Below are 25799 nucleotides of genomic sequence, written 5' to 3'. Positions count from 1 at the left end.
GCATAAAATTTCTGAACAAGGTATTGAGGTAGATACAGCTAAAGTTGTTGCAATTGACAAAATGCCATGTCCTAAAGATATTAAAGGTATAAGAGGTTTCCTGGTCATGTTGGTTTCTATAGAAGATTCATTAAAAATTTCTCTAAGATTTCTATGCTGCTAACTAATCTCCTTCAAAAAGATCTTCCATTTGTCTTTTATGATGATTGCGTAGAAGCCTTTGAAATACTTAAGAAGCACGGCCATGCCTCTCACGGAAGGAGAAAAAAATGCAATTTTTCTGTTTCTGAGAGGCACGGCCATGCCACTCGTGGAAGCAAAACCGTGCCTCTGGCAGAAGAAAAAAAACATTTTTTTCGTTTCCGAGAGGCACGGCCGTGCCTCTTGCGAAAGCAAATTCGTGCTTCTCGCCGAAGCAAAACCATGCCTCTCGTGGAAGAAAAAAACACGTATTATCACGCAAAAATAAAAAAAGTTTGAATTTATTTTGTCAAAAAGCTAAGAAAGACCGGTGGAAAACCAAAAGGCCAAAAATAAGGGGGAAACCCGTCTAAAAGCCGAAAACGCGTGCGAGAAGTTTAAAAAAATCACGAGGGAGCACCTAGAGCGTGACACGTGGCGGCGGCTGAGAGCACACAACTTGGCACACTCTCAGCCCACCCCCAAGTGAGTGTTGGCAGGCTCCCAAAGGTGCGCTCGTCAACTAGTTGCTCTCACAAATCGCACCCCCACCTTACCGCATGGCTGGACTACCCCCATCCAATGTCCTTGGGCCACTCCAAAAAGAAGTCCTCTTGGGTGTTAGAGGCAGCTGCATTTTTTTTATGTTTGTTGACTGAAAAACTGACCCATCTACGCAATTTTCTACCGCACCTATGCATGGTACATATTTGATTTTGCTTAGTATATACAAAATGTAGTAGAGAAAAAAGGGGGACTTAGTGTATACAAAAAGAATGCAAAAATAAATAAATCTAAGACAAAAAAATAAATTCATCAGCAAAACTTTAGTCCCTTGTTCTTCCATTGGAAAAGTTTAATGATCTCTTCCAAAGAAAGAACATTGAAAAGGATGAGAGGTTGTTTTCAAAATCAACTATGATGTGTAATAGCAAATAGAAACACTGAGGGAGATAATACATAGGGGATAAAGGATCAAACCTCCTTCCGATATTTTGATAAACATCACTGTAACATCAGGAAGCAGGAAAAGCACAAAAAAGACGCACGCACACAAAGAGAAACGCTGATAACTGGCCACCCATACTCATAGTTGATACTATTTTGAAAAGAGGTTTGAGTGGCTACAAGCCACAGAGGTGCGTACAGGCACATGAAATATATCATTCACTTAAGAAAAGTGTGAATAAGGTGTCAAACAACATCAAAATAAGAGTAGTACAAACTAAGGGGGATATGGTTACATATGGTGAAAACACAATGGCCAAGTACAACTAGCACCACCCTTATTGACCTCAAAGCTTCTCTTTAGATGACACCGATGATAACCATCATCCTATTGCATGCATTCCTTGTTGCGCGCATGGTGAAAAACCAGAAAGGTCGGTCTAAAACCAGACAAAACTTTTGAAACATGCCTAACTAAGAATACTGATGCAGACGGTGCCCACTCCTGGGTTAAAATGACCGAAGCCTGAACCAAAACCTCATAACTAAGCCTACATTCTGAAGACAAAACTATAGAGGACACGCTAATAAGGAAAAACTAATGACTGAACTTCAATACTGATGCCAAAACTAAGAAAATGAGTAGAGACTTATTGCAAAAAATGAAGACTAATGACAGAGTGTGTAGCCACATAACTAAGCCTACATTGTGCAGACAAAACTGTTGAAGACATACTAATAAGGAAAAATACTAATGACTTAACTTCAAGACTGGTGCTAAAAAATCGAAGAAAATGAGTAGATACTTATATGTTGAGATGATATCAATGAGTGAAGGACTGAAAATTTAACTCAAAACTGAATAGCGAAGAAATGATGGAATACAAGACTGTTGAAGACCAATGACAGAGTGAGTAACCATATAACTAAGCCAACATTGTGAAGACAAAATTGTTGAAGACACACTAATAAGGAAAAAACTAATGACTTGACCTCAAGACTGATATACTAGTGGTCACTCTCTAGTTACTCGTAGACACTACCTCCTATCTTGTTCATCTTGGCTTGTGCAGTTGTGCTTAGATATACTAGTGGAAGATCCAAGATTTGCTATTTGCTATAGTACCAACATGATACAAGTAGTGGCGAAGCCACACTTCAGCTAGGTAGTCAGTTGACTACACCGCGTTTTGCATTAACATAACAAATCAAGTAAAAATCATGCCAAAAAATCTTATAAATGCGTTCATCTGACTACACAACATTTAGTTGACCACACATGATTGGATTTCTGGCACCGCCACTGGATACAAGTAACCATATATAATAATATGATAGATGCCACAGCCAACCTGTCATATTAGGGACAGATTCGTAGAGCTAATATTGACTGGGTTGATTGGATTATTTGGATAAGTTTGCGTAAACTAGAAGATGTGTGCAGCCATGAGACAAGAAATGAGGACTAAGCAATCACTAACTAAGAAAGGAGTACTAAGAAATCACTAACTAAGCAGCCATGAGACACTACTTACTATGCATGAGAAGCAGCTTCCTGCTCCAGCAGCCCAACCTCCGACGCGTCCTCGCCAAAATTATCATGGACAAACTGAAAAAATGAAGAGTAATCATTGAAATCTGAAATCAACATGGAGAATAATTAACTGGACTGATAGATGAAGAATGATATGGAAACTGGAAAATAAATAGCAAGGCAAATTAATTTTAAATGATAACTGAAGAATGAAACAATGAGGATGACTGATACATGATGATATTGACAACTACTAAGGCTGAAAATAGAGATTACATGGAGGTTGATGACTAAAAGCACTACGAAATAATAAAACATGGAGACTGATGAGTGGTGAATGAAGAATGAGAAGGCTGAGAAGAATACCAAGAAGACTAAGGAATGAAGATAACTAAGGACCGATAACTTAGAAAAGACGACTTGGAGACTGAAGGAAGAAGAAGCATAGACTTAAGAGTGAGAGAATGTAAAATAAAGTGATACGCTAAAGTGAAAGACAAAATACTGAAGAAAACGGTAGATACCAAAAAAAGATGGGATGTATTAGACTACAACTTAAGCTATATAAAGCTGCAAATTAAACTTTCTGATTATTGAAAAAATTGGTCTAAGAAAGCAACAAACACTGACATGCACATTCACTTACAAGCTTAATGACCGAGAAACAAGGACTTATGACCAAAAAAACTTGGGAAAGGTATAGGGAGATAATAAAATAAGAGGGAACACCTCACATTATGTGATTCAGGGTACTGCTTATACCAAATTGCTGTAGATTTCATATGTGCAGAATGTCACACAAGACTACAACATTCATGGACACCATGAATCAAAACAAAACATCTAGTACCTAGTATATGTATTATACTATCTTTACAAGATAACATAACTTCCACATTAAAAAAATTGAGTATATGGTAGCACAAAATGTCACATCACATAGCATTGGTGTCACCTTTTTTTTAATTGACTGCCGCAGACTTGCAAAACTGAACTCCAATCAACCTGTAACAGTAGAAATGGATTAGGTAGGACTTATTGCTGCAGTTCTGCAAAACTGAACCCGAATTAACCTAGAAAAAGATAGACAGAATTAGGATTCGAGACATGCTTGCGTTCTATGGTTCTAAAGAGAGGGACAGACACCAAAATACAGAGGTATGAGGCGCCATAGGAAGAAGGGAGAGAGGGGCCCCATGGGAGGGGGGGGGAGAGAGAGAGAAGGCGCCATGGAAGGGAAGCACATGCTGGAGGAGAGGGGTAGCAAATGGAGAGAAGAACAGGAGGCCGCCGTCGCCCGGAGCTCGTCGCCTCCTGCGTGGATTTGAAGAGATCGGAGCCTCCAAGAGACCTCGAAAAAACAGAGCGTATCGGGTGCGAAAATAACGAGATCCATTGAGACCAATTGAGACAAAGTGCTTGCATCTGTACTGTATTCAAAAGAAAATTGAGACAAAGCGGGCCCGAATAGATCACCAGACCAACATGGATCTTAGAACAAAATCGGACGACTGGAAAAACGACCTGAAGCCAAATTGAAAACGAAAATAGACGACTGATTTTTAGTAAACTTGTTTCTTTCTCTACTGTTTGTTGGTACTGTGTAGACTTTGGCAGATTCTTTAGGGCGTGTTTGGTTGCAGTTTGCAACAGTAGTTGCATTGCATGTCCATCTCCAGCCAGCCTGGTTGATGAAATGCAGCCTCATATGCAGCAGATGCAACATGTTTGGTTGCCTGCATCGCGTGGAGAGGCACTTACCCCCTTGCTGTTTGGTTGCCGTTTTTGTGCTTAGGGTGTGAGCAGATGCAAACTTCAGCTGTTTGGTTGCAAACAGCGTTTGTGTTCTGCTCACCCCATTCAAATGTGGTGGCCTTACCACCACACATGATCAACACAACAGCAACAACACAATAGCAAGATCAAACAAAGCAAGCAATGTAATGATAGCAAACTTAACACAGCAAGCAAGGAAATGACAGCAAACTACTTAACTACATAGCATAAGTCTAGATTAACAGCAGGGGCATCCTCCTTCCCTGCTCCGTGCCAGGGTGCTGCTCCTGGCTAAAATATGAACAAGTTCCCAGCACAAGTCTCGCCACACACCATAAAAGTTCTCCACTAACACCTTACTTAACTTAACTACATAGCATGCTCGATGTCACCATGGCAGTTGTGCCTGCTGCAACGAAACCTGCACATGATCGAGGAGTCGTGGTTGTAGATCTAAACCTTCAGTCCGAGTCCTGAGATGCGCACAACGACGAGGTCGCCGGGGACGATCCGGTGGCGGCGGCAGAAGTAGTTCCAGCCCCGACCAAGCATCATGTGCCCCTCGAAGTTCTGGACCTGCACCCAGAACACGCACCGCTTGTTCGCCGACAGCCTGACCACGCGCGGGAGCCGCTTGATGACCAGCCAGGTGTTCATCACCTCCATGAACTTGGGAGGGACGTCGAGCATGGCGAGGTCCTCGTTGTCCTTGATCTGCTGGTAGAAGCGCAGCGGCTCCCTGGCCCCCTCCTCGTGGCCCTGCCTCGGAGATCGTCCTCTTGAACGAGGCACGCTCATGAAGGCGATCCTGCCAGGCAGGTCCACCGTCCTGAGCCACCTGTTCGTGGGGATGAAATCCTCGGCGCGCTCAGCTCCGGCCACCACCTGAGCTCCTCCTCCCGCCACATCCCAGTCAGTCTTCAATATCTTTTCAGTTAAGATGACAAGTATTAGTGCACAAACTCTTTGCAAAATGGCACTGATCAAAGACATTTGCCCAAGAGCAAATGCCACTGATCAGTGCACAAACTCTTTGAGCATATGCCACTTATCAATGGCACTTGCTGTTAGGCAAATGGCACTGATCAATGACACTGATCGGTGGACTTGCCCAATAGCAAGTGCCATTGATAAGTGGCATTTTGCCCAACAGCAAGTGCCATTGATAAGTGGCATTTGCCTATGGGAAAATGCCACTTATCAATGACACTTGTTGTTGGGCAAATGCCACTGATCAGTTGACTTGCTGTTGGGCAAGTCCACTGATCAGTGGCATCTTCTTTGCTGCAACTGGCACTCATCACTGCACTATCCTAAACATGGAAACATCTAAAAATAGCAACAGGAAGTGCCAATAGCACCCATGTGCAGCCATGCAGATTTGGCACCATCCTAAAATGGTCCTACTACATGCACGTATAACATTCAATTGGGCAAGTCCACTGATGGCACAAACCCTAGCTTCAGCATGCATGTTAGCAACATGAAACATGAACATGCCATCAGTCAACATGATTCTAGCATTCATCAGTCAACATGAACATGCCATCAGTATAACATTCATCAGTCAACATGAACATGATTCTAGCATGAACACAGCTACTAGCATGCACACAAATCTTAGGACACACAAGCCGTAGCACAAGAAAATTATCCTAGCACACACACTGTACAAAACAAGAACAGATCAGCCCGATTGGATTCGATTGGGATCGAATCCACTAACTACTAGCACATGCCTAAGAAATTAACCCCTAATCTACATCTAGGAGCAAGCATTGAGGGGGTTTGACTCACCGGAGCACGCGCAGCCGCGGCGAACCGAGGCCGGCGTGAAAACCCCGACGGGAAGGAGAGAGGTGGTGGAGCAGAGGAGGAGCCGGCCTCGGCGACGGCCTGCAGCATCGGCCCTGTGCTGAACGCCACGCCGGAGGTCGAGAAGGACGGCCCGCCGACAGGAGAAAACCCTTGGACGGGGGTCAAGAAAACTCCCGTGCCCAATGGTGTCCCAAGAAGGGGCGGCTCTGTCGACGGCGCCGGCGCCGAGCCCAGGACCACGTGGTCCGAAATCGGCGGCGGAGCAGGAGCGGCCGGCACTGCATTGGCCGGCGCTCGTGGTGGCCGGCAGCAGATGGGGGACGGTGTTCGCAGCGCCGACGCCAGGTCGCGGCCCGAGTTCTGGAGTCCGGCCAGCCAGCGCTCCTGGATGCTGGCGATGCGCTGGTCGACGGCGGTCAGAGGGCGACGCGGCGGTGGGCGTGGCGGAGCCATCGAAGAAGAGGAGAGGGAGGGGCGGTGAGGGAGAGAGAGGGAGCGGTGGGAACAGTGCGTCTGGGCGGTGACAGGAGAGTGGGGGGCGAGTAACGAGACGTCGCCTCCGTCTCCCGCGCTGCCCGAGGCGTGCAACTGCCTCGTGCGCGTGGCCGCGCCCGGCCAGGCTCGGGAGAAACTGCCGATTCGGCAGCTTCCGCCGGGCCAGGCTGCGGGCTGCTTTAAGGTCCGTGCGGGCCTCAAACCGCATGCAGCCCAGGCAACCAAACAGGCCGCGCACATCCCGCGCGGGCCGGGTTGGGCTGCATGCGGGCAACCAAACACGCCCTTAGTGAAAATTGATGGGAGGTCCGTTGCTGAGAAAAAAGGCAGAGTGACACAGAAACACAATAAAGGAAGTGGCTAGGTGTAAGTCGACTAAAACCTTAAACTAACCCAGTGGATTCTTTCCTAGCATCCAATACAAAATGAACAGCCGAATCATTTCTTCAACCTCCCGACGGCTTCTTCCCTGACCGCCCCCATGGACCGCCAGTTCCTAAGATAGACCCAGAGACTTCTTCGGCGAGCTCCTTACTTTCCTCCGGGGAGCTCCTTCCTTCTTTCCTTCTCTCCGGCTATTAATTCCTTCACTTGAAATTCGACTGGCCCATATTATAAATTCAGGCGACTTACGTCTACCTATTGTGCACAATAAAAGGGAAAGAAAGCATCATTGCAACAAAATGAATTTGCTGATTATGAGAACCACTAACTAAATTGTATTTTTAGGGAAACCGCCAACTAAATCCTTCTGTTTTTTTGCAGGTGAACCACCAACTAAATCTTAACAGGGCATATTCTTTAGTGGAGCTAGCCATCCAGAAACCGCTTCGTATGTGCATAAGTTTCAGACTGAAATGGTATGCAAAAGGTGGAGCGCCTGTTTACCCCTTTTTTTTTAAATGCAACTAAGTTCAGATAAGTATGATTTCCGTGGACGACAAAGGAGAAGTGGGTTGACACATTTTACTATACACTGCGCTAGCGGGGTTATTTCTGTCGATATTCAGCCACCTTGGGTAATGAATATATGTGATTTTTCTTTTTCTTTTTTGGCAAAGTTCTTTGCTTCTATCGAGGTTTTACGACGTGCACAAATGTACATGGCACATGGTAGACACATACGACGCGTGGCTTCGCAAAACCGAAAACAGCCGGACCGAAGCTGATTAGGAAAACGGAGGTTGGACGCTCAACCAAACAAAACATGTATTCGGTGAGAAAACATTGGAAACAAAACATGTATTCAGTGAGAAAACATTGGAAACCGGTGCTTCTCTTTACCAGAACGAATACGTTACCGGAGAGCGAACCAAACACACGTCGATAGTATTAATATGACAATGACATTGTACCTGTACATACATGTAACAAACGAAAGTGAAACGGCTGAAATGAACAAATAATAGGAAATATTAGTTCACCTGATGGTCATACATAGTCAACCAGTTCTTAGTACATGTGTAACCTACATGACCACATTAATGTTATTACAAATCAAATGACAGCTGGCAGGCTGCTGCACAGACAACTGAATGCATGGACTGACGTTATGGTTCTTTCAGGCAATTGCCCTGCTGTGGAAGACACAAAACTGTCTTGAGAGCTTGGTCCTCATTTTCTTCAGTCAAAGAGATGTAGCTCCGTCATATTCATCAGGAAACTATATGAGTGCAGACAATGACACATCCAAACTTTGTTCTCATTTAGTGTATCCAAGACTGTAAGTAAATATACTAACTATAGAGAGTGCGTAGTCTGCCACTGTATGATCCTACAAATATGCTTACATATTAGAAATAATTGCATGTACAAACAGAATATGGCCGTCAAACTAAATGTTTCAGAGCAAGGAGCATTATGTGAGTATGCACCCTGTATAAACAAAAGCCAAAACAATACCTAGCAGCAGCAGAGGAAAATCAAACATGAAAAGGCAGAGGTCATAGTCCAGGCACCATCATTGGAGGGGACGAAAAAAGAGACAGAGACAAAGGAAAACCAAGGTTAGTAACAGATTGTTAAAGGTAAATTTGATACAAAATATTGCACCTATAAGCAAATACAACAGTCAATTCCTCAAAAAACAACACTCAATTCATCAAGCAATAAAACCTAGTGGACACTTTCAGAAGCATAAATCACATACTCCCTCCGTTCTTTTTTATAAGACGTTTCAGAGCTGGCATTGGACTGTTTTGGGTGCTGTCTAAACTGTCTAAAACGTCTTATAAAAGTGAAGAGAGGGAGTATTAAAGAAGATAGAATCACCAGTGCAGCAGTGCCAGTGTACTATCTAAAAGTGTGTTGATGCTCAGAATGTAGAAGAATTCCGGCACATAAAAAGGAAAGGACAACACTTACACTAGATAAATAGATGACTTTTTAAGTTCTAGGGACACTATTTGATTACATCGAATTTGTCAACTCAAGCACTAGAAATGCCAAATGGTGTCAGTCAACTTGACCGCATATCACCAGTTCATGCAATAATAGATTCATAGACCCATGAGAAAATTCAGAACTGCATCTTCTAGAAAAACAATATGCCATGCACACAACTAGAACTAAAACAACATATGCATTAGCATAAATAAGCATCGATTTGCTCGAGGAAATAACTAAATAGCACTCCCTCTGTCCCAAAATATAGTACATATTAGAATTTTTTTAAGTCAAACCTTGTAAACTTTGACCAAATATACAGAAACAAATTATCAACATCCAAAATACGAAATCAAAAGCAATTGATTCATCATGAAATATATTTTCATGTGTATATATTTGATATATATTTTCATGAAACATATTAGATTTTTCTCAATAATTTGGTCAATGTTTTTGAAGCTTGACTTTCAGGAAAACCAATGTGCACTACATTATGGGACCGAGGGAGTAAGAAAGAAGAAAGGGAAAAGTTGTTGGCAGCATATCAAACAAGTACACTGAAATGGCCAGCATACACAGAAAACAAAGTGGTTTCTGGTGGTCAATAGGCATGTTACAGCAGAGTTGGCATTAGCTAAGGGCTTATGGCCAGTAACTAGAAGGAAAAAAGACAGAGCAGTCTTCAAAAAACATACTCCCTCCGTCCGGAACTAATTGTCACTCAAGCGGATGTATCTAGCACAGAGCAGTCCGGGTATTATTCATAGAAGAATGTGAAATCAGTTACATGCCACTACTTCAATCTACCAAGGCACACAACCATGGCTGTCAATATAAGCTACAAGTTAAAAACAAATGCTCGAAGAACTTCTGAAATAAATACACAGGAGAAAGTAAGGAACACGTCCTTTGCCATACAGAAAACTTTCATAGCATGTCAAAGCATTAACAACAAAATTAGCACATCTTTAACTGATATACCACTGCAGACCACACACATGAATACCCCCTCCTTGATGTGTAACGCGCAGTCAAACATTTCTAGTTTAGACCATCGATGTATAAAATAGTCATGACTGCCCACATTAATTTATCATTTCATATAATAGCAATTAGTGGTTGTGAGGCTATCAAAATAATACCACGGAGACCATGGCAGTGTAGAAAACAAAAGGTTCAGTATTTAAATATTTAGGGAATAGCTGAGATTTGAGTTTCAAGCTTAAAATATAACAAATAAAAACATGTCATGTGTCAAAATTTCAGTTGTTAAAGCATATTTACATGGTTCAAACCTACTCTTACAAAAAGTAAACTAAGCCTGACATTAGAAAAAGTTGTCTTATCAAATCAACCTAAAAGCTATTTAACCATGCATTACAGAAAACGCTCTATCAGGCCACCGTCTACAATGTTGACTAATTGTACAGAATTAACTCACGAAAAGCAAGATGGCAGCAATGGAAGTAAATTGCATTGCTTCACATACACCAAGTGAAACTGAAATGAGTAAGGGAACCAAATTCAGTAGTCTGAACAGATGTAACAGGGATGGAGCCTACTTTTGTACCTCACCTACTTCTGGCCAACCCTCCTCCCGTGAAGAAAATTAAGTGGCATGCACCTTAAACTTCGAGCAAGCAAAAGTAAGGAGTCAGCCTGAAACGTCTATACCAAACCTGTTGTGACACATAATGGAGTACTGAGTTGCATTTTCTATCCGATAACAAACAATTCAAGGCAGTCCAAACCAATAGAACATAGCCTACACACTACACAACAGGCACAAACTGATCAGAAACCAAAGAAGAGCACCAAGCAAGAAACATCTTTAAAAATATACTTGAGTTATTAATTGCTAATGCAAAAAAATCCCTCAACACAACTCTAAAGTATATAGCCACTCCGCCAAGACAAAGCCCAACCATGCCCCAACCCACAATGCTGACATCCTTGCTCGTAAACACCAGAAAACACAATTTCTACGACATTTTGACCTGAGTAGAATTATGAGAAAAGTGTGACCAATGATTTACACGGAAAAATAATTTTAGTGATATAGCAGCGAGAGTGTGCAGAACCATTCATATGGTATAAAGACTTAACTTGAGCAAAATATGCATCAAGAACAATCCTAGAAGATACATAGTACTCCCTCTGTAAACTAATATAAGAGTGTTTAGATTACTACTTTAGTATTCTAAACGCTCTTATATTAGTTTACGGAGGTAGTACAATTTTCTGGTCAGTAAAAAACTAATAATGGTACCAGCCTCTTCATATTTTCACTACACAATGCCACGATTCAGAGTTTTTTGTATCACGAGAAAGTTTCTAGCATCGCACTTCATTTTGCCACAATCTCCTTGAATGATGATATAGCCTACATGCATCGGAGGAGCAACCATTATTGGTGATAGAAAACAAAAATTATATCAAATAACTATTGTTCAGAAATCATTTGATAGTTCGCTGCTATTAAGTTAGCTGAATGCAAGCAAACTATACGGAATCAAGGTTCTGCTTTGGTCCATCTCAAGAAATGCATGTGTCAATCAGGAAAAGATAAGCACTGCCAAGTTACAGTGCTCTGTAGAATGCATTTTCCATTGGGATACAGAGGTACATAGAAAATATATGGTGTGAGCTTGTGTTAACATAAATCTGCAAAACACCACATATTTGCAGGACATAAAAAAGGTAATTATGTGTTCAGTCAACCAATATGGATCACGCAATTGGAAGTCCAATATCCAGTGTACACTTCAATCGCTTACTGGAGAGTTCTTCACAGCAAATGATCTAGCGGCGGAGGGTCGAAATTTAGATGCCATACAGTTCATTTCATTGGAAGGGTGAGATACACAAATCCTATCAAGCATAGGCGTGTTCCAAAATCCAAATTTTCACACTGAATTGTCTATTTCTGTTCAGTAAATAAAGATGTTCAAGGCATGTTAACCTTTTCTGCATTCATGTTCATTAAATCCCAGTGCAAAATTAGGAGTACGAAACGACTAAATCTTAAGAATAGCAACCTTAGATATTGATTTCACGGATATTAACATTACAGCTAAGACCTCATTATCAATTCAGTAAGAGTAAACAATACATAGTATTTCTTTCTGTATATCAAGATACAGAATAGAAGGATGCATGCCCCTAACCGATGGATAACACTGAGCAAACCTGTGTGTGTTCATCCTGAAGTGATATGCTGGATAATATAACTGTGTGTGTTCTGAGAGGGGAACTTAGACGCTGAGTTTTATGACGTAGCAATCATTTATGATGTACTAATATTGTTGTGGTAACTATGTACTTGTGTGCCAAATTCTTTTGGCATTTGTACTGCTATTGTTATGCTCATGTAAGGTCGCCTTTTACTCTTTGTGAACCTCGACAATGTCTTGCTATCCTAAGCTCGGAGAACTCTGCAAGTTCAGAGATAGAAACTTCTAGATCTTCCATTGTTATTAGTCTTATACTAATTAAGCCTTGATATTTACTGCACAGCAACGCACTAAATCAAGCAGCAATGACCATTCAGCATAGAAAAGAGAAGATTGATGTTTATTGTCATATGATTGAAGAGCAATATCTACAGGCATTTTTTCCTTCTGAAAATTTCACACGACAACAGTCTCGCAAAGCCAGCACTGATTAAACCAGTTGATCAACAAACAACACTTCAGAATGTGTTGTTGAGTTTCTTAAATTTGCACGGTGAGAAGAGGTAATTGAATTGTAGCAAAGAAATTTGGAAATGTGAGGATTTCTTACTGCTTTTTGTCAACCAAGGCCGAAGGAAGAGGCCACAGGGGAACTGGATCTCGCCGTCGTGGGACGAACGACGCTAGATCGGGTGCTGGCAGGGAAGAGGTCGTGGTTGCACTCTACAACTCCGAACAGGCGAACTCCCGCAGCGTTTCCCGAGCATCGGACGACGTCCTCGCACTCGCTGCTAATCTTTGCCGCAGTTCTGCAAAATGAACATTAAACTAGACCAATGGATGTGTTATATTAATTCTCAAGATCTGATTAACTCACAGTAATGATGTGACAATTTTCTGTATGTCGATAATCCCTAATGCGTGTTCTGCGAAATCTTCACTGCAGAGACTGGTAAAGGAAACACATGAATTAATCTAAGCTAAATCTAGTGCATCTTTGTCACCAATTTAAGTTTTCAGAATAGCTAGATCACATTTTTAAGATTTCAGAATAGGTCTATCGCACGTTTATAGCATACAAGGCACTGAAGACTGCGCTTTTTTTAATTCTGCAGTACAGAGCAGAGTAAACTAAACAGGGGAATGGTCTAAAATGGAAGATAAATTCCCAGCATTTTGGTATTTCAGAATAGTTGTATGATAATTCCTTATACGTATAAATCACCAGTTCTTGTTCGGCAAATCTTCATTAGAGAACAGCTAAAGTGAACACATGAATCAATCCAAGGGTAAACTTGCCATATATTCGCTACCAATTTCTGTTTTAAGGACAGTTGTATCACATTTTGCACACGCGAAAAGGTAGTAATGGCTATGTCATATGAGTTCTCACTGCTTGACTACTTCACAGTAATTATGTTAACATTATTTTGGTGAAATTTTGACTATAAAACAGGGTAAAGGAAACACATGGATCAATCTAAGTTAAATCGATTGCATCTTTGCAACCAATTTAAGTTTGTAGAATATAGTTTAATTGCAAATTATAGTACTAAAAGTCTAGAAGCTCAAGCCATTTGTTTCAGGCTTTCAACCTCCAACATTACCGTTGAAGATACATAGTGATTTGTGTCTATATTAGAAAGAAAGTAACCACAAATATCGAAGTGAATATTACCTCAAAAGTTGCATATCTAAGCACCGAAGGATGTGCCTTCCACATTGTCACTGGTTCGAGAATCCTAAGATATATATGCACATTGTCTGAAATCAAAGGCAGGAAGAAAATGCAGTTAAGAACATTTTTTTTTCATTCTTGCTGGACACAACAAAATTTGAGAGAGTATCTCCATAAAATTTGAAGAGCTCAAAGTAGAAACTATTTAAATAATGCATGATTTAACTTGAAATTTTAGTTCATTTATTTGAACTAAGGAGGGCCAGATGATGGCTTTAAATTTGCACCCCTACTTACTTGAATCACAACAATAAATATCTTGTCAAGATTTGACATGAATATCGATAGGAACCAATAGCTAGATGATAATAAGAACTTGGCATACATCTTTGCGTGATCTCCTATTCTAATGGTAATCAAAAAGTATTTCCACTATGCAAAGAGAGAAGAGCATGCCACAAATGACCCAGCATAATCGCCTAATATTAGAAAAGATGAAAGATGCAGTAATCAAACAGAAAATTGAACAGAAAGGCACTGGAGTATAGTGTAGCAACCTGATTCTTATACAACCCAATTGTGTAGGTTATATCAATTACCTGTACAAAGCCAATTGTTTGTAGAAAAATCAAAACAGTACTGAGAACAAATGAGCATGCCTTTCCTGTAATCAACATAGATTTCTTGTGTGATCGTGCCTAAAGTAAACCCAATTAATTAGTGTGATTCTTAATGATAAACTTCTCCTATAATTACTGATGTAAAATGGGGTAAGATATAAAAAGACAAACGATAGTAGAGAAAGCCAAATGCTAACTATCTGCACCTTGGAACTACATACATGTACAAAAATTGCTACAGGAAAATAGAAGTAAAGAATGATTCAGGGGGAGAGCTTCGTTTTGCATAGAAACCACCAGCCTCGGTTTGCTCAACATTTTAGTATGTCATTCTCGTGCAACATGTACACTCGACTGAAATCACGATCAATTTGTCTTTTAATATGAAACATTAGTTTGAGAATGTTTACGGGTCTCGTTGGCTCTATAGATTAGAATTAGGCATTTGTACTCCCAAATCTCCCAAAAACTGCTTTATGCAAAAGGAACTTTTTGATAAGTATTCATTTCCCCCCTCTGTTATAAATATATGACATCAGTGATTGATCACTACACCAAATTGAAACCCATCGTAAACTCGCCACAACAGAAGTTTGTCAAATATATCAGGAAATGCAAGAACACCAAGTAGGTTTCTCAAACTGAAATTGCTCAACCTTAAGACATGATTTTTAAAGACCAGGTGTGGCACGCAGCCAAGAATTTCAAGATTTGAGCCATGTACAGTATGGTGGCATTGCTGTAGCTTCCGCCACATGCAACAGTTCTTTATCAAGCAATAACGCTTAGTGTACCAATATTACTCCATATAAAAATCTAATTTAATTTATTAGATGACATCCATATTCTCATGTACATATTTCATAAAGGCATGATGCAGGTCAAACCATCATAATACGAAACCAGAAACTGAACTAAAATCAAGAATGAACTATGATGTATAGGTTACATGATGTAACTAATACAAGGAGCAATTCGCCCAGGAAAGCAGCTAACAGGATGAAGCCATATCTATTTACACGGAGGTAACTGAGCACCAAAGAGTTAGTTAATTAGTGCTAAACTAAAAGTGGACTCAACAAAGTAAAGCACTACACATGATGAATTCTCAAGGTATCTTCCAGCGAGTGTATATTCACAATTACCAATCTGTTGCAGAGCATTTCTTTATCCTAATGCTGGAACCAGCCTTAGATTGAAGTTAATATACTTCAGAATTATCAGCATTCACTTCATTGTTGGGAAAGTATGACTAAAACATACATAAAGGCTACAATACTGAGCAGTAATCTTCCCACTTGTGCACTTAGTTTCCTACTGTCCCATGGTATAGAAATAATGTGAAACGTTCAATGGCACAATATACAGATTTAGGCATGACCGCATGAATATACAGAGATCATAAAATTATGAATCGGAAACTGCACTGGACATCATCGCGGTTCCTAATCCAACTGGATGATGACGATAAGCATCGACAATATCAAATTCGGAAAATAAATCATAAATTTCGGAATCCACAATTTTGAAGGAAGCAGGACACATATATGATACAAAATCATAATTTGAGGACAGACAAAATAAAGCACAGGGTCATGAGCTAAACGATCGACCAAAGCAGAGGCTGGACCATTGGAGCGACCAAATCGGAGAAGATTAAAGGCTTCTGACCCAAATCACGCAAAAGAGGAGAAGGGGAGACGGCCTCGTCCCATAGCTCCTCGTCCATAGCATGGACCATGGCGCCATCTTGACCAGACCACGGCCACAACTGCTGCGCCTGGGCCTCCTTTTGCCCAGGATGGTGAAAGAGGAGGGGGGGAGCAGCTGGGCACCACCGGGAAGGTATAGGGAGGGCATTAAACGGCGGCTGTAGAGCGGCGAGGGATGGATCTGTGTTGGCCGGGGAACGGCCTTCCGCCCTTTCTCTCGGACATCGAACGGCCTTCCGACCGGTGGAGGCGTCTCTCTCCCTCTCTCTCTCTCTCTCTGAGAAAAGGTGAGATGAGAGATTAGCGGTGGATACTGGGGCCATCTAGAAGGAGAGGTTGGCTTCGGGTCGGATATTTCGGTGACACTGTACCAGATAAGCAAACAGAGACCGGCAAACCAGGGTAAGGCAAAAATCAACAGTGTCTAGCCCCAGTGTACTTCACGTAACACTCGGAATTTACCCAAGCAGCAGGGCTAGCTTTGATAAATGCCTATAAGATAAAACATCACACTCTAAAGGTCTGCTTATGGGCTAAATGCGAGTTGCACCATCATATACTTCCATCGATGTACAATTCCTACATACAGCACCTAATACTGAGGGTCTGCACCTAGAAGCCATTGACATATGAGATATGACACTATTTGAACACCTACTAGAATCAAAGGGTCAGCCTGCACGAGCTAGTCCTAGCTGCAGAACATTGCGAACAATCCAATTTGAGGAAGAATGACCAGACTTCACAAAGGAAAGATGAGATTCGCAGCAACACGATTTGTGGCCAAATTCTTGTTTCAGACGACACAACTGTCCAGATTTACACCATCAACACTCCATGGTATGTCTCTCAATGATTATCCTGGTTTTATGCTCGAGACAACTCTCTACCAATCGAAATAGTAGACAAGGGAAGAACAATAGGAGCCAGGTAGAACCAGGCCATGAACAAACCAACAAATCAACTCACCTTGCAGCCGCCGGCCACGAGCAGGGGTAGCAACCAGCCTCGGCACAGAGGAGGTACGGGAACCCGTTCCACAGGGCAACGCAATCCCCACCTGCGCACGAAATCAATAACTCGTAAGCTCAGAAATCGCCTAAGCATGCAAGCGTGAACTGAGGCAATCCCCACCTGTGCACGAAATCAAGAACCCGATAGCTCAGAAATCGCCTCAGGATGCAAACGTGAACTGAGGCAGGGCACGGCAGGAAGAGCGACCTGGAATATGGACAGAGTCATCCTTGTTGTCTTCTCCCAGCGACTCTCTGAGGCTCATCAAACAGAGGAGCAATCATGTGATATAGGTACAATCAAGGTAGCAGGTTCAAGTTCACTATATAATAGCAAAATCCACATATTGCTAGAGGGTTCAAGACATGACATACTTGCATATTGACATGTAATTGCATTAGCTTAATACTTGTGCGCTTGGTTGGCTAGTAAACAATGCAAAAGGATATGTAAATGCTACAGCGTTTGTGATCTCTAATTTACAACTCGGCGTGCAGCTTGGCTTAGTTAACGTGGCACTAACAGGAGAACTTCGCTTTCATGTTCCTACTTCTTGATGAGCCTCGGAGTCTTGCCTCCAAGGAAACCTTAATTAAAAAGGCAATTTTGTCAGTTAAGTAAAATATCTGGACTGAAGAGAGTAGAGTTACCAGAAAACAAATTCTCAAGCAGAGCACTTTCAGAGGCAGTTGGATAGCATGCAGATCTTTCTGTTACTAGAGGAAAGTTCTGTAGGTGCAACACACAGGAGAAATTGGTGAGCATCTGAAAGCAGACCATGGTTGGCCTCTCATCATTCAATCAGTGCCCACAGCTAAAATATACCAGCGAACTACATCACAGATGATTGTAGAAAATCCTGTGATTTATGAAGTTCAACAATGGGATTACACATGGTTCTTTGAATCTAGGAGATGCTTTATTTTGCTATGGTGATGATTGTTGGAATATATTCAATTTTCTGTCTTATATAATTATGGCTCACACTGTCAGAATTGCTTTATGTATTCTGTCCTCGCATATTATTTTCCCATGGCAACAGAAAAAGGAAAAAAATACGACTACATTGTCTGCACCTTTAAGAAAGTATAAATTAACGGACCATCTGAACATAAAGGACGACCAGAACATCTGAGCGCCTTTGTAACCGACAAAACAATAAAAAGGAAAATTAGAAGCATCTTTTGTTTCTAATTAATACAAAAATGGAGTTTGCTCTGCAATCTCATGTACCAGAGCTGTTCAATCAATTGATAGGAAGGAATGATAAATGCACTAACCACGACAAGTCTAACAAAAAACAGAGAGGAAAGGTGAAGAAGAGGCAAAGATGGCCTTTGGTTACCTTCACACAAGAGGCAGATGTGCCTTGCCGTGCCAGGACGGGAGGGGAGCATCCAGCAGCGGGGGGTTCCGGCAAGAAAAGACATGGCAGCAGGCTGCTGATTTGCACACCCACCTAGAATGAACTCCATTCAAATCCTTTAAAGCATCCAGTTACTACAACATACCAAGAGGAAAATAGCCAAATTAGCTCACCCGCTCACCGAAAGGAAGAAATAAAAATCCAGAAACATGAACCTACACTGCAATGGGAGAGTGGATAAGAAACAGAAACCTGTAGCAGCACAAGAAGCCTCTGAAGCAAAAAAAAAAAAAAAAGGCGGCTGAATGGTGCCCTTGACGGCAAGAGAGGTGGTCTGCCGGCCAGCATCCTCTTCTAGCTCTGCGTGGTGCCTACAAAGCAATTTAACCCCTTCTATAAATAATGAACCATTACAAATGCACCCCCACCCCCACACTAACAACAATTAGAACCCTCTTCTGATAATTAAAAGAACCTATGCTGGCAAATAATATTTCATTATCAAGAGCATGGGCAACCTCTTGTCAGTTGATAGCTTGGCAGGCGCCAAAGATACCTTTCTAGGTTTCCACACAAAACTAAAGTTCCCCGAGATTGATTTCAAACATTTATACAAATATAAATGTGCAGCTTGGTTTGGCCTGTTCCCTTTGAAATAAAAATGCAATACACATCTTAGCATGTATATAGCTGCAAACAGGCAAATTTCATGATCTCGCCCCAAAAGTAACAAAATGCATCGGTCGGATTCATTGCATATAAAGGATATAATTTCACACTTAATAGAACACAGCTGGGATAGTCAATGATCAGAGAGGATGGAATGCTTTGACCAAGGTTGACCGAAATCTTGGGACGGACACGAGGACGATCTAGAGCTTTCCACCAAATCCACCTATTCCTGAGCACCTCACCACCGGCGTCCACCTCACTTCCACCTGGGGGCAACCTACCAATCCTCTAGGGGCAGATCCCGTTTGCGCTTGGATCAACTGGAATCCAAATCACAGATAGCTTCCTACTCTGCTTAATTCGGGGGTGAGGACTAAGGATTTGTCTTCCGGTTGGCATTCACTGGCAAGAGCGAACAATTCGGGGCGGTTCAGGGTAGCCCATTAGTGAACCTGCCCACCTCTGGTTGTATTCCCAGTCAGAGTCTGGCAGCAGGACCAGCATTTGACTGTACACCACAGTTGAGGGAGATGGCTGGCGGAGGGAAAATGTGTGGACATCGGAGGCAGTATGGAAGGGTCAAGGAGTTGCAGGAAAAGGGAAGGTTGCCGATGAAGAAGTTAGAACGAAATTCAGGAAGCTTAACTAGGCAGCAGGAGAGGATGAGAAACATGGTGTGCCAGATGACGAGGATGATAAAGATGAGCAAAAAACCTTCTCCTCATTGGTAAGGTCCTGTCTCCTAATCATCTCCAATTACAGACAATTAAAAGCACTGAAAAAGCAGGGCACACGCCACGCCCGTGACAAATCTCGTCCAAATTTTGCGCGAGCCAACCAATTCGATGTTTTGAATGGCTAAAGAAGAGGTGTTTACTCCTCTTACCAATTGAGGTTTCGCTTAACTTTTTGACTAGGGCTTCAGAAAAGTCCTTATGTTGCCTTCTTGTAGAAACCATTGTGTCTCGATTTTGCTAAATCTTGCAATAATTCATTCTCCTATAACACATACATTAGAGCATAACATGCCAAGGGGAGGCAATAGGACGCATGTAGTTTTAGTACAGTAAATGGTCTCGTACATATACCCAGCAATCTCATGCTGACGTTTAAACTCAAATTCAGACAATTTATGCAACATGATAACTGCAGATTATATTTGAAAAAAATTGTGTCAAATCCTTCATCAAAGCATATACGGGCTGCAGTTTGAAATTCTTTTCAGAACGAAACACTGTGTGATTGAAACATACTCTAGGCTTCTGCGCTTCAAGGACTATTTATCAATTCAAATAAACAAAAGAACTATGGTTATAATTTTAGTAGGGAAATTCTGTCTTGGAAATAGAATCGTCGACACCTCTGATCTCCTGTAGATACTATGCACTTCCTGTAAAAGCTTCATTTGCACTGGACAAAGGGAGAACAATCCATTTCCATCGCCGGCCAGCTATCAAGGTATTCTATTTGTATCATAAAAAATGCAGTAGGAACTTCAGTTTTAAAAGACAACATAATCTTTTAAAAAAAGTTGTCCTCGGTTACCCTAAACTGGGCCCGCAAGTTTGTAAATGCAATGTAAATTACTGCTTTTAGAAGAAAAACAGGTTGAACAATGTAGGCTGCATTGAAATCCTAATTTTCCTCTTTCCGCCAAAAAAGTACTTTGTTGTTGGAAACAACATGGAAGAGTAACAGTTATAAGAAAAAGGGACCCTGGAATCAATAATTAGCTAGAAGGTTCCATGATTTTTATTGAGAATTGGTATACTCGACTGTATGAAATACATAGAACTATTAGGGAAATGTAGATCTGAGAGAAAAACCCTTGAGAGTCTTGTTTACTCAAGTGAAGCAACCAATAGATTATATGCAAAATGAATGGCTAGTCAGCAAGTGAATGGTATAATGCACAACGAATGGACAAACAATACCTATGCATTTTTTGAAACGTTGTGATTCCAAAGAATCAGGCTCTTAAGGATGCTTATAGTATGTCAATTTTGGTACTCAACTTAGATGAATAATCATACTGCCATAAAAATAATGATACCATGTCAAATCAGATCATCTTTCATCTATCTATGATAAAGTTTAATTTGAACAGAGAATTTAGTAGTATCATAACTATTTCTAAGTTATTAATGCTCATGGATAAGTGTAAGCATACAGAATAACAATACTTATTCAATTGTGAAAGCTACCAACAAAAATCTACCAGCCACTGATACTCAAAAACTGATCGTGGTTAACAATCACTGAAGGTTCCAGAAAGAAACAATCAAATCCATCAATGAATACTCAATCAATCATGCAATGCTCACCTTCTATTGTGCTTATGGCCACCTGTCACCCACAATTGGCCACCTCTGAGGGCCCATCAACATGGAGCAATGAAAGGACAATGGCGCATAGCTGCATCGGCAACAACTGCCACCAGGCATCTCCTTGAATGCCGCTGAGGAAACTTAGCAGAGCAATTAAACGGCTGATGGTGAAAGTCATCACTAAAACCAGATTCAAAAAAATCACAAGTCCAGATGCCTATTCTGGAACATACATGATGCAAAAGATTCCCATGGGATAAACAGAAGATTTTAGGGACATGATGTAAAGTTGTCAGTAATATGAGCTTGACTAAAGAGTTATTGTACAAACATGACTATGAAGCAGGAGCATCATTTGTAAGAATGACATGAAGGCAATTCAAACGCCAGCCACGGGTGTATTTTTTATCTTCTGAAGGTATGCACAAGGAAGAGAAAAAACAAAAAGGACATTCTGTTGTCATCAATTTAAATCAATCTAAAAGGAAGACATGTAAATCCCTGGATAAACTTACTGATTAGTTTAGGAACCAGTTGAACTAAGCAGTGTTCATAACTTTATATGTTCTCTGTGCTATATACACATAAGTTCAGAACTCTATTTTAACGCACGGCTTATGACATTAGCTAGTTCACACTGTAACATCGGGTGTTCATTTAATTCACAAACTGTACTATCTAATGAAAGATTTTTCATATCTAACATTTTATTATTGAACATCCGCATTCAGACTGACAAATGAATTACCATAAAATCTCATTTTTCACATACAGAATCCTGAAACAGCAGACTCTTATCCATCCCAATCCTTGAATCTTGACCCAAAACTATTGAACAAAATAAAGGAAAACAAATCTGCAACCAAATCCTATTGTTTGCTCATGAACAAACAAAACAGTATTAATTTCATGTGTTGTAAGTTCAAATCTAAACAGGAAGGCAGGCAGAGCCACAAAACAACATCACAATCATTGCTGCTTGTGAGGACATACTGAACTGAGCAAGAACATCTGGGAATGAAGTGGAGTTACCATGCGATCAATCGACAGCAAAGAGCCGCCGCTGCTGGCAAAAACAACGATGCGGCAGAGAAGCCAGATGGCAGCCATAATAGCGAGAGCAAGGCCAAGACCGCCACCATTGCGCTCCATCTTCACCTCCTCCTCTTGAGGGCTTGTAGTAGCAGTTCATCTATACCGTGAAAGCACACAATTCTTGAGTCCATCTGAATCAAGTCAACTAACCAAAAAAGGAGAGAAAAAATCCCTATTCATCATTAATAGCTAATGTTTGAGCAACTTATAGTGGATGCAAGAAATACTTACGACATAGGTGATGATGGCCCTGCCAGCAATTCTGCATTGGAAGCGTGTGTGAGGAACGTCGCTGCCATTTAATAGCTTGACTAATTCATCACCCTGAAAAGACACACAGGCAAAATGATGGTAACAAATGCGAGGCATATATCTCTGTGGTGAAGTCGAACTGAAGAATCAAGCATTCAGATTAAATAGTATAAGAAGACTCCAATCGGTAAGTTAAAATTTTAAGAATATAATCATCTACTTGACACAATGTCAGAGCAGAGCAAGTGCAAAGTAAGGTAGAGAAAAAAGAAGAACAGAGAGGCTACCTGAAGCCTGAGGCAGCTGGAGCATGGTGGCGGCTGTCGGCATGCATGAGTTAACATTTCACAACATCAGAGAAGGGCACACAAGGTCCTGGCTGAGGCGGAAGGAATCCGGCGGCAAATGACGGATACACCTGTCTGGGTAATCATAGTTGTTCATAAAGGTCAACGTTAACTACTTATCTTTTTAGGGGTTAATTTTTTTCTACTAATCATGCTGTACTGACCAGTAAAATATATGCTAATGGTCTTCCTGGTTAAGACCTAATCAAGTGATAATTTTGTGCTCCATTTATTGGTTCTGCCCGGTTAATACTAATGATTATGTTAGTTAAAGTTAATGCTCAAGTTAAACTCTAATAGTCTCTGTTAGAGCTAATTAATCATGTTTAGGAATAAATTGTTTCCGCTTGAATGTTCTTAATCCGAATTAAGTTCATGATAAATTGGCACCGTTGGGCTCCAACAGAATGTAGAAGGACGGGAATTGCACGACATTTGACGAAACCCTAAAAGTTTTCCCCAATTTCTAAACCCTAACCTTAGTTTTCCCCCAAAATCCCGAACCCGAATGAAAATTCACCAGAGCAGAGGGCTCGGGATGCTCACCTACGCTCGTCGCGTCGATGGTTTCCGCACAACCCGCAACCTTTACAGACAGAGACGCGAAGGGCGGCCTTGCCATTCACGTCGTCGTCAGCTTCCTCAAGTACGGCGCCGCGCCACCGCCATCTCCCGACCGCTCCGCACCTCAAGCCCATGCGCGTGCAACGTGGTCGGCGCCGTTCGACGGAGCAGCGCACGGTGCGAGTCCGCTGCACGCTCCTCCGGCCAACGGAGCCGCGCCGCCGCCATGGGGTCCCGTGCGCCGCGCCGCGCCGCCACGCTGTCGCGTCACGGACGGAAAAATCGGGACGTAAAGAAAATGGCCTTGGGCTCACTTGTGTTCCGCGTTGGGGCGACCACGGCCGTTGGATTTGATCAAACGGCTGGGATGAGCTCGGGGAGAGGCTATAGTGCTATACGTCCTCTGTGCGAGTAAGAGCATCCTAGCGGACCCCGCAAAATCCCCACCCGCATAAGCCGTTTACATTTCAACGAAGATCTCGTTTATGGATCAAAAACGTACGTGGCAGAACAGAAACCGTATATGAAACTGCATAATTTGAAGAAAAAAAGTTTCGCCGGAGAAATTGCAACCATAGTAGTTCATCACATACTGCATATACTACATGATCAAAGATTAATTCATTACAAACACTAGTTCTTACTACATACTACATTCACTACTAGTACTAAGGGCATCTCCAGCCGCGCCCCCAGGAAGGCCTCCCCAGGCGATTTTTTCGCGCCGCCGTCGAAAAAACGGCCCAGTCGCGCCCCCAGGAGCCCGATTTTCGCCAGCTTGGGCCGAAAACAGTGCCGGCGGACCCAGGCCGAACCCGGCGCGATGGGGGCGCCCGGGGGCGCCGGGGCGAACTGTTTTGGCGCGAAACAGCCGCGGGCCCGCCGCGTCAGCGACTCTACCCTCTTCTCGCCCCTTCGTCGTCCTCATCGCCTCGTTTCCCGCGGCGAATCAATGCCAAAGCTGCCGCGCTGCCGCACCGGTCAGCCTGCGCCATTGATGCTCACGGGCGGCGCAGTGAAGGCCGGATGACGTGCGTCCCTCGCCCTCCCTCGCCCGCCACGCATGCTCACGGCGGCTCGCACACGGGGCGGCGCCTCGGGCTATATAAGACGCGCCCCAGCGCACTCGGCGACTCGTGCTCTCTCGCCGTCGCCGTTCCTCCCTCTCCTCTCTCGCCATCGTCGTTCCTCCCTCTCCTCTCTCTCGCCGTCTCCAGAACCCATGGCCGAGCGCTTCCCAGGCGACGGCGCGGCGGCGAACGGCTTCGGCCGCCGCCATCTCCACGAGCACGAGGCTCGCCTCCTTTTCGAGGCCGAGTACCCAGTCCCGCCGGACATGCGGGTGCCCGGGGCTTGGAGGATCAGCGCCGGCGGCGTGCCGGTGCCACCACCACCCACCGGGGCGGCGCGGCGTGCGGAGATCGGCATGTAAACCGCGTGGGCGGGCGGCGAGGGAGACGGCGGGGGTAGCCCGCGCAAGTTTTTTTCTTTTTTTGTAAAATATGTTTAAGTTTGAACGAACTCGCCGATGTTTGCGTTAAATTTCAGTCCTGTTTGCGCCGTATTTGAATTTTTTAAAAACACGTGGGCGCCGCGACTGGGGGGCATCACGCCCCCAGTGCGCGGTTTTGCGCCGGCGCGCCCCCAGGGGGCGATTTTTTGCCCCTCCTGGGGGGCCAACGGCTGGAGATGCCCTAAGGGGGGTGGGGATCTCACGGCGGCGAGCTCGCGGCCATGGACGACGTGGTGGAGGAGCTCAATCCTCCTCGTCGGAGCTGCTGAGGTCGATGTACTTCTTCCTCTGCTCCTCGCGGATGCGCCGCCACTCATCGTCCTTCTC

At 42.8% G+C, this 25799-nt stretch overlaps 1 long non-coding RNA gene across 20 annotated transcripts; it reads right to left on the bottom strand.

Annotated features, from left to right (window-relative positions):
* Positions 1-8154: 8154 nt before the first annotated feature.
* On the bottom strand, positions 8155-24427 carry LOC125523325 (uncharacterized). Of its 20 annotated transcripts, XR_007290184.2 has the most exons (13): positions 23942-24427; positions 23336-23470; positions 23028-23120; positions 22734-22893; positions 21699-21832; positions 18955-19073; positions 18682-18836; positions 17457-17590; positions 17292-17382; positions 14590-14688; positions 13991-14076; positions 13190-13261; positions 8155-13121 (listed from the first exon to the last, which is right to left on the bottom strand). It is a non-coding gene; the product is annotated as an uncharacterized LOC125523325 (long non-coding RNA). The 20 variants fall into 20 exon arrangements; XR_007290188.2 differs by having other exon boundaries at positions 8155-8525; positions 8654-13121; positions 13991-17382; XR_007290192.2 differs by having other exon boundaries at positions 8155-8653; positions 10710-13121; positions 13991-17382.
* Positions 24428-25799: the final 1372 nt, after the last annotated feature.

Source organism: Triticum urartu, chromosome 7A, assembly GCF_056163025.1.
Source record: "Triticum urartu cultivar PI428250 chromosome 7A, HENAU_Tu73, whole genome shotgun sequence".
Lineage (NCBI taxonomy): Eukaryota > Viridiplantae > Streptophyta > Magnoliopsida > Poales > Poaceae > Triticum > Triticum urartu.
This window is presented reverse-complemented; position numbering and strand designations above follow the sequence as displayed.